Source organism: Elephantulus edwardii, unplaced genomic scaffold (genome assembly GCF_000299155.1).
Source record: "Elephantulus edwardii isolate Elephantulus edwardi_28Jun2011 unplaced genomic scaffold, EleEdw1.0 scaffold00030, whole genome shotgun sequence".
Taxonomy (NCBI): Eukaryota; Metazoa; Chordata; class Mammalia; order Macroscelidea; family Macroscelididae; genus Elephantulus; species Elephantulus edwardii.
Window position 1 is genome coordinate 22,463,318 of NW_006399780.1, and position 8,111 is coordinate 22,471,428.

The 8,111-nt window shown below is 33.9% G+C and overlaps 1 pseudogene; it reads right to left on the reverse strand.

Annotated features, from left to right (window-relative positions):
* Nucleotides 1–4,789: 4,789 nt before the first annotated feature.
* The window catches only part of LOC102868879, a 4,724-nt pseudogene continuing 1,402 nt past the window's right edge, over nt 4,790–8,111 (reverse strand).

Here is an 8,111-nt window from a genome sequence, read left to right on the forward strand (position 1 = left end):
ATATTTTGGTTCCTGTGGGTTTGGTTTCATTTTCCTCAGCTTCAGCTTGAACTTGCATATGAGTAGTTGGTGATCTGTTCTACAATCAGCTCCTGGCCTAGTTTTCACAGCTGATATTGAGCTTCTCCAACAGTTCTTTCTGCAGATGTAATCAATCTGATTCCTATGCATACCATCAGGTGAAATTCATGTATATAACCTGTGTTTATATCTCTTAAAAATGTATTTCCAATGAATAAGTCATTGTGCAAAATTCATTCTCTCTCCAGCTCCATTTCTGTTACTGAGTCCATGTTTTCCAACTACTGAATCTTTATCTCTGTTCCCAACTTTTGCATTCCACTCACCCATTATTATCAATGCATCTTGATTACATGTTCGATTGATCTCCGACTGTAAAAGTTGGTAAAAGTCTTCTATTTCCTCTTCCTTGGCTCTGGTTGTTGGTGCATACATCTGAATGATAGTTGTATTCACTGGCCTTCCTTTCATGCTTATGGATATTATCCTGTCACTCACAATATTGTACTTCAAGATGGATCTAGAAACAACTTTCTTAACTATGAAAGCAACTCCATTTTTCCTCACCTTTTCATCTCCAGAGTAATATATCGTATTATCTTCTGACTTATATTATAAATTACATTATAGTAATAATAACAAAGAACATTTCAAGCTATATCCTGAAGAATAATGTGAGAAATAAGATACTGTCCATATTCATACAAGAATGACCTTGTAATACAACTATTATTCAAAAAAATTAACAGTCATTCAAGTTAAAGACAAAGAAACTGATAATTTCTACTTACTTTTATAGCCTGAATTGATAACATGTCATGAAAATTTATTAATAATAATTGAGATTATAATGCAAAATGCACCAGAATGTTGAGAAGCCAAAACAAAGAAATGTGGAAGTTAAAAGAGTTGAACAGAAAATTTCAAAAGGCATCTCTGGAAGACAAATAAAAGCATTATTATAAAATGCACAAAAATCTAGAGTCAGAAAATTCAAAGGGATTAATTTACTCAGCATTTTTCAAGCTGAAAGAACTGTAGAACAAATTCAAGCCTTGAGTTGCAATTCTTAAAGAATCTATGAGCACAAAATTGAATGATCCAGAAAACATCAAATGGAAATGGAAGAATACATAGTCACTAAACCAAAAACAATAGGCTGACAGAACCATTCCAGAAAGTAGCATATGATAAAGAATAATAATCAAGGAGGAATTTCAAGCAGCTCTGAAGTGATTGGCAGAAATAAGGTTCCAGGAATTGATGGAATACCAATTGAAATATTTTAATAAGATGATGCAGCCCTGGATGTGTTCACCAGGTTGTGCCAAGAAAACTGCAGCACAGCTCCCTGACCCACCAACTGGAAGAGATCCACATTTATTACTATTATCAAAAGGGGTGATCCAACAGAATGTGGAAACTAACATTACCACTAATATCACATGCAAGCAAAATTTTTCCAGAAATTTCCAAAACTATTAGAATAGTGAATTCACAACTGCCAAAAATACAAGCTGGATTTAGAAGAGGCTGGGACGTTAGGGTCATGGCTGATGTTAAATGGATCACAGGTGAAAGCAGAGAGTACCAGATGATGCCTGTTTGTGTTTTATAGATTATGCAAAAGTATTTGACTATGTAGATCTTAACTAATTGTGGCAAGAAAGGGAATCCCAGAACACTGGATTATGTTCATGTAAAACCTGTACCTAGACCAAGGAGGGGTTCAAACAGAGCTAAGGAATACTGCATGGTTCAAAATCAGGAAAGGGATTTACCCTTTCTCTATACTTTTTCAATATATATGTCGAAGAGTTAATTCAGTAGGCTGGATTTCATGAAGAAAGATATGGAATCAGGATTTGAGGAAGACGTATAGACCACCTCTATTATGCAGATGATACAAGGTTGTTCACCAGAATTTAGGAGAACTTGAAATTTTAGCTGCAGAAGGTCAACGACTGCAGCCTTCAATGTGGTTTGCATCTCAACATCAAGAAAACAAAGATCCTCACCAACAGTCCAATAGAGAGTATCATGATAGATGGAGAGAAGATTGAGGTTGTTTCACTTTGTTTGGATTCACAGTCAATATTTTTGTTACCAGCAGCCAGGAAATCAAAAGACAGGGTGCACTGGGAAAATCTGCTGTCAAGGGCCTCTCTAGAATACTAAAGAACAATGATGTTAGTCTGGAGACTAAGGTATACTTGATCCAGACCATGGTCTTCCCAAGTGCTTGGTCTATGTCTAAGAGATGAATAAATAAGGATGGTAGAAGTAATGATGTCTTTGTTGTTCTTTTACTGGAGAATATATTATGGACTGCCAAGAGAACAAAGAAGAGGAAACCAGTTTACTCCTTGGAGGCAAGGATTTTGAAGCTCTATCCCACATACTTTTGGCATGTTACTAGAAGGGATCAGAATTTTGAAAAGGACATCGTGTTTGGAAGGAGAGAGAGTCACAGCAGAAGTGGAAAACCCAAGATAAGATGGATTGACATAGTGACTGTGATAGGGTCAGGTGTGTCATAGATGATGAAGTTGGCTCAGGATAGGATAGGACAAGGTTTAGAGCCATTTTTCATAGGGTGATTATGAGTTATAATCAACTAGACGATGCATAATAACAACAACAAAGAATGCAAAAGTTGGAAATTAAGAAGAAAGACTAGCATTTGCAAAAGTGAATTTGATGATAGAAATGAGCCTGAAGATCCAATGATACCATTTTGGAATAAATTATTTTATCATTGCAAATACATCTTTAAAAATACATTTTAAAAAAAAACCCATATACAGCAATAATTCTAATGACCCTCAACTAATGGATGACACAGAAAACAGACTGATTACATCTATGGAGAGAGTCAATGGAAGAGTTCAACATCAGCAGTAAAAACAAGGTAAGGATCTAACTGTGGAGCACACTATCAATTACTACTTACATGAAAATTCAACTTCAAGATGATGGCAAAGAAAAAAAGTCCATAAAACCAGAATATACTATTAGTCTATCCCACTTCAAGTTAAAAATAAGTTCAAGAATATATTTGTTGCTTTGAACACTAGGAATTGAAGATCAGATGAGGTATAGACTGATGTCAAGGACAGCATCCATCAAGAAAGTAAAAGTAATTGTAAAGACAAGAAAGGAAGAAAAGACCTAAGTGTATGTCAGAAGAGAGTCTGAAACTTGCACTAAAATGCAGAGAGGTCAAAACAAAGAGAAAAAAATGCTGATAAAGTTTCAAAGGATAGCTCAAGAAAACAAATGCATTATAATGAATTGTGCAAAGAGTAGAAGAATTGAACCAAAGAGTTAACCAAAGATGGTGAACATACTTGGCATGCCAAGTTCAAAGAGCTGAGGAACAAATTCAAACTTTACATTGCAGTACTGAAAAATTCTATCGGCAAAATATAACTCTGCTTTTAGAAGTTCTCCAACTTTTATTTTTGTTAATTTGGATACTTTTCAGGTGTCTTTCTTGCTGTACTGCTCTGAATAGGTTATAAAGTATATCATTGAATAGGAATGATGATAATGAGAAATGCTTTCAATCTCTCTCTTTTTTTACTGATGCTGACCATTGATTTGTTACATATTCTCTTATCTTATCTAGGAAAAGAAAAGTGTTTAAGGGATATGCAAAACCAATTATCTTTATAAACCTTCATTAAAATCACAATAAACAAAATATATTGAGGCATTTCCCTTTTATTTTTATTTCATGAGATCGTTTGTCAGAAATTGCTGAAATTTATCAGATGGATTTTTTGCATCAATTGATATGATCACGGGGGTTTTCTGCTTGATGTTATAATTGTTTTTATAGTGTTATATTATTCTTGAAAATCTGGTGTGAATTACACATCATCATGATGTATTATTTTTATGTGATACTGAATTCTATTGGCTAAGATTTAGAATTTTGACATCTATGTTCATGAAGTATTCTGCTGTATATTTATTTTAGTGGTGTCTTTTTTACTTTCATATCAGTGTTACATTTCTTTCATAGACTGAATTTAGTAGTATTCCACATTAAAAGAATCTGAAATAATTTCAGTAGAATTAGTATTAGGTCTTTTTATAATCCAAGGTTCATAAAACATCACCAATGATATCTTTGGTGCCATAGCCTCTTCTGAATCTAGGTTCAATTTCTAGTAGTTCTTTGTCAATATGCTGTTCTAGACATTTTAAAATAATCTTCCAGTCAGTTGCCTGGGTCGTCTTCCATATTTGGAGGTCACAATGTTGTTGTTGCTGATGATTGCCTTTAAGTGGAGCACGACTCACAGAGGTCTTATGAACAAAAGGCCTGAAGCCTTTCTATAGCTATTGACATTTATCAAAGTACATAGAGTTTCTGGAGGCATGTTGTTTAGGAAGTGGATGGTCTTAAATAAAATGAGAAAAACATAAGGCTAAACTGAAACTCTTATTTAAAAAAAAACAAACAAACACCCAAAACCACTCTAACTGGACTTGAAACTAGAGGCATTCGTTGGCAAAGATCTGGGGTGCTTATAGAAATATCAGTAGTTTGTTTCTATAAGTATTTAGAGACTTTGGAAACTATAGATTTGTTTACCTTATCCTATAGATTTGCCTTGAATCAGGATGGACTGAAGAGTAATGTTTTGTTATATTTTTAATATCATTTGGACATTTACTTTTATTTTATATAGACACGGGGGGGGAAGTGACATCTTTTTGAGATATTCATTTTTAATTTATTTATTCTATTTTAGTTTTACTTCTTTAAGAATAATACCATTCTTTTGATTGAGTCATTGAAAGCATTTTTCACTTGCTTATTTCTCAGAGTATAAATAAATGTATTTAACATAGGTGAAACCGAAGAAATGAGTAGTGAAACCACTTTATTAATAGTCATTTCTTCCTTTGCTGTGGGATTCATATAGATGAACATACATGTTCCATAAGTAATGGAAACTACAATCATGTGTGAAGAACAAGTGGAAAAGGCCTTTTCCCTTTGTTGGGCACATGGAAATTTTAAAATCGCCTTGATAATGTAAGTATAGGACAGAACTACACACATAAGGGTCAAGATGAGAGCCAATACCGCACAGATTACAACAGTTTGTTCCATGAACCAAGTAAGTGTCTGAACATGAAATTTTCAGGAGAGGAGAAGCATCACAGAGAAAATGATCAACAACATTTGAGTCACAGAATTTCAAATTTAGTCCCATACTAAGTGGAGAAATTATGATCAATAATCCTGCTAATCAACAGCCAAACACAAGTTTCTTGTAGACTCTGTTGCTCATAATCGTTACATAATGAAGAGGTTTACAGATGGCAACATAACGATCATAAGACATAGCAGCCAGGAGGAAAAATTCTGTTATTGCAAAGAGGTCAGTAAAAAATACTTGGGCAGCACAGGCTGTATAGGTAATAATATTGTCACCTGTTGCTATGCTGTACAAGTATCGAGGTATACAAGCAGAGGTGAATGAAATCTCTAAGGAGGAAAAGTTTTGCAAAAAATAGTACATTGGAGTTTTAAGATGAGAACCCACAAAGGTTAGTGTGATGATAGTCAGATTTCCACTTGCACTGAATACATAGATGAAAAACAGAAAGATGAAAATCAGGACCTGCATCTGAGGGTCATCTGACAGTCCCAGTAGTATGAATGTTGTTATTGTATAGTTTTCATCACTGATGGATTCTGCCCCATCTGCAAGTTCAATAATTCAAAGAGGTTATTTTATAGACACTGTCGTCTTTACAGAATTCAAACTATGATTACTTTCTTTACCTTGTTTCATAATACACTATCATATTATGGGCATGAATAATTTTATTTGATAATGTGGTATGGTTTTTATGGGTTCTGAAAATATAGTTTGACTCCCAAGATAAATGAAAATTCATACTATTAATGTTATTTTCCCCTTAACAATTTTATTATTCTGCAAAGGATCTTATAATGACCTTTAATTTTTTACTCACTCCAATGAGTCTCAAGTACAATATAGAGCCTCTATTACAGCTTTACTTTCTTTAATTAATGTTTTTTCTCCTTGAGGAAAAATAAACCTTATTTATAAACCCACATATTTTTTCCATACTTTCCTGGTCTACTTTTCTTATTTTTGTTTTCTGTAGCCATATGGTATTTATTTAATGTTCATTGTGGTGTAGAGTTCAATATTATACAATTGAAAATCTTCTCATGGGCTAATGTTTTGAAGCAGATCAGTAGGACTTTCTTCTTAGTCTGTTTTAGTCTGAAAACCTTTAAAATCTATATATTATAACAACAAACAAGCATCTACCAATAGAAAAGCAGAGGCTGTTTTTGAAGTGCCTTGGCTGATAATTGAAACTTGACCTTCCATATGGAATTGTAATTCTACATTTGAATCATCAATTATCCTCGACTTTAAAATACACTCTCTTTGTTTTTCCTATAACCCATCTAATTTTATATAAGAAGCTGTGCTGCAATCCTGAAAGTGCATGGTTCAAGGCCACCAGCTGCTCTATGGGAGAAGGATGGACAATCTTCTCCCTCTCTTGCCATTAACAGCCTATGAAAACCCAGAAGAAGGTTAGCTATGGGTCAGTTCTGACTCTACAGTACACCACCACAACAACAATATCCATTATTATGAAATTTCTATATCTAGTCTTTTTTTCTTCTATATTGAATTAACTTCCAAACATATATCTACTTATATATTGAACTTATTAACAAACACTCTGCATTATGGTGACAGATGATGCAACCCTGCATGTGAAATGTAAGGAAATCTTGAAACATTTGCTGCAAAAGATCAAAGAATACAGCCTCAAAATGGGTTACTTCTGAACATTAAGAAAATAAAAATCCTCATCACCAAGGAGAAGATATAAAAATTGTCAATGATTTAATCTTATGTGAATCCATAATTAATACTCTTCCACCAACAGCCAGGAAATCAAAAGATATATTGAAATGGGAAAGTGTAACACTAGAGACCTCTCCAAATTATTATGGAACAATGATATAAATTTGAAGACTAAGATGCCTTGATTCAAACCATAATCTTTTCAAATTTTTGTTATGCTGCTGAAAGTTGGACAATGACTAAGGATGACAAAAGAAGGATCCATGGCTTCGAGTTTGGTGTTGGAGAAGACTGCTAAATTTGTCATGAATTGCCAAAAATACAAACAAAAATGCCCTGGAAAAGGTGCAGCCAGGGTGCTCTTTGGAGGCAAGAATAGCAAACTTTCATCTCATTCTTTGGAAATGTTATGAGGGGACAGTCCTTAGAGAAAGACATCATGCTTGGAAAGGTGGAGGGCCATTGAAGAAGGAGAAATTCTTCAGTGAGATGGATTGACATAATGACTGTAATGGTGGGCTTGGATATATTAGCAATGGTCAAGATGGTACAGAATAGGGCAGGGTTCAAATCCATTGTCCTTAAGTTTGGTATGAGTCGTAATTTACATGACAGCACTTAGTAACAACAACTACCAGCGTTATCACCCTGCATAAGTAATGTTTGCCCTTCTAGATATTTCTGAAACAGAAGTCATAGTCTTCTACCTTTTTATCTTCCCCTTTTCCTAGTGTCTACTTGTTAGGCTTCTACTTGTCAACTATGTACTCTATGCCAGATATTATTAAAGATGTTTTTCTTTTATACTTTGTCTCATAATTCTCAACTTATTCTGAGTAACAACTCTAGATTATTATTTTTTTAATTGAAAGATAATTCCCTCTGGAAAGATTTCTGACATTTGTTTAGCTCACATGCATTCATCTATTATCTCATAACAAACAATACTGGTCACTATCTTTGAGATACTGGTCATATATTTCGCATTATATTACACAGATAACAATAAGAAAACACAATAAAATGTTTTCAATTATATATAATAAATCACTTTGTGAAAACTATCATCAACCTTTTTTCTTTTTTTTTCTTTTAATTAATATTTTTTTATTGGGTAAAACATATTGGGGGTAGAAGGAGGTGAGGGTTGGGGGCAGAAGGGTGAGGATGGGCCAGGATGCAGTTGCAGAACTACACAGTTTGGTC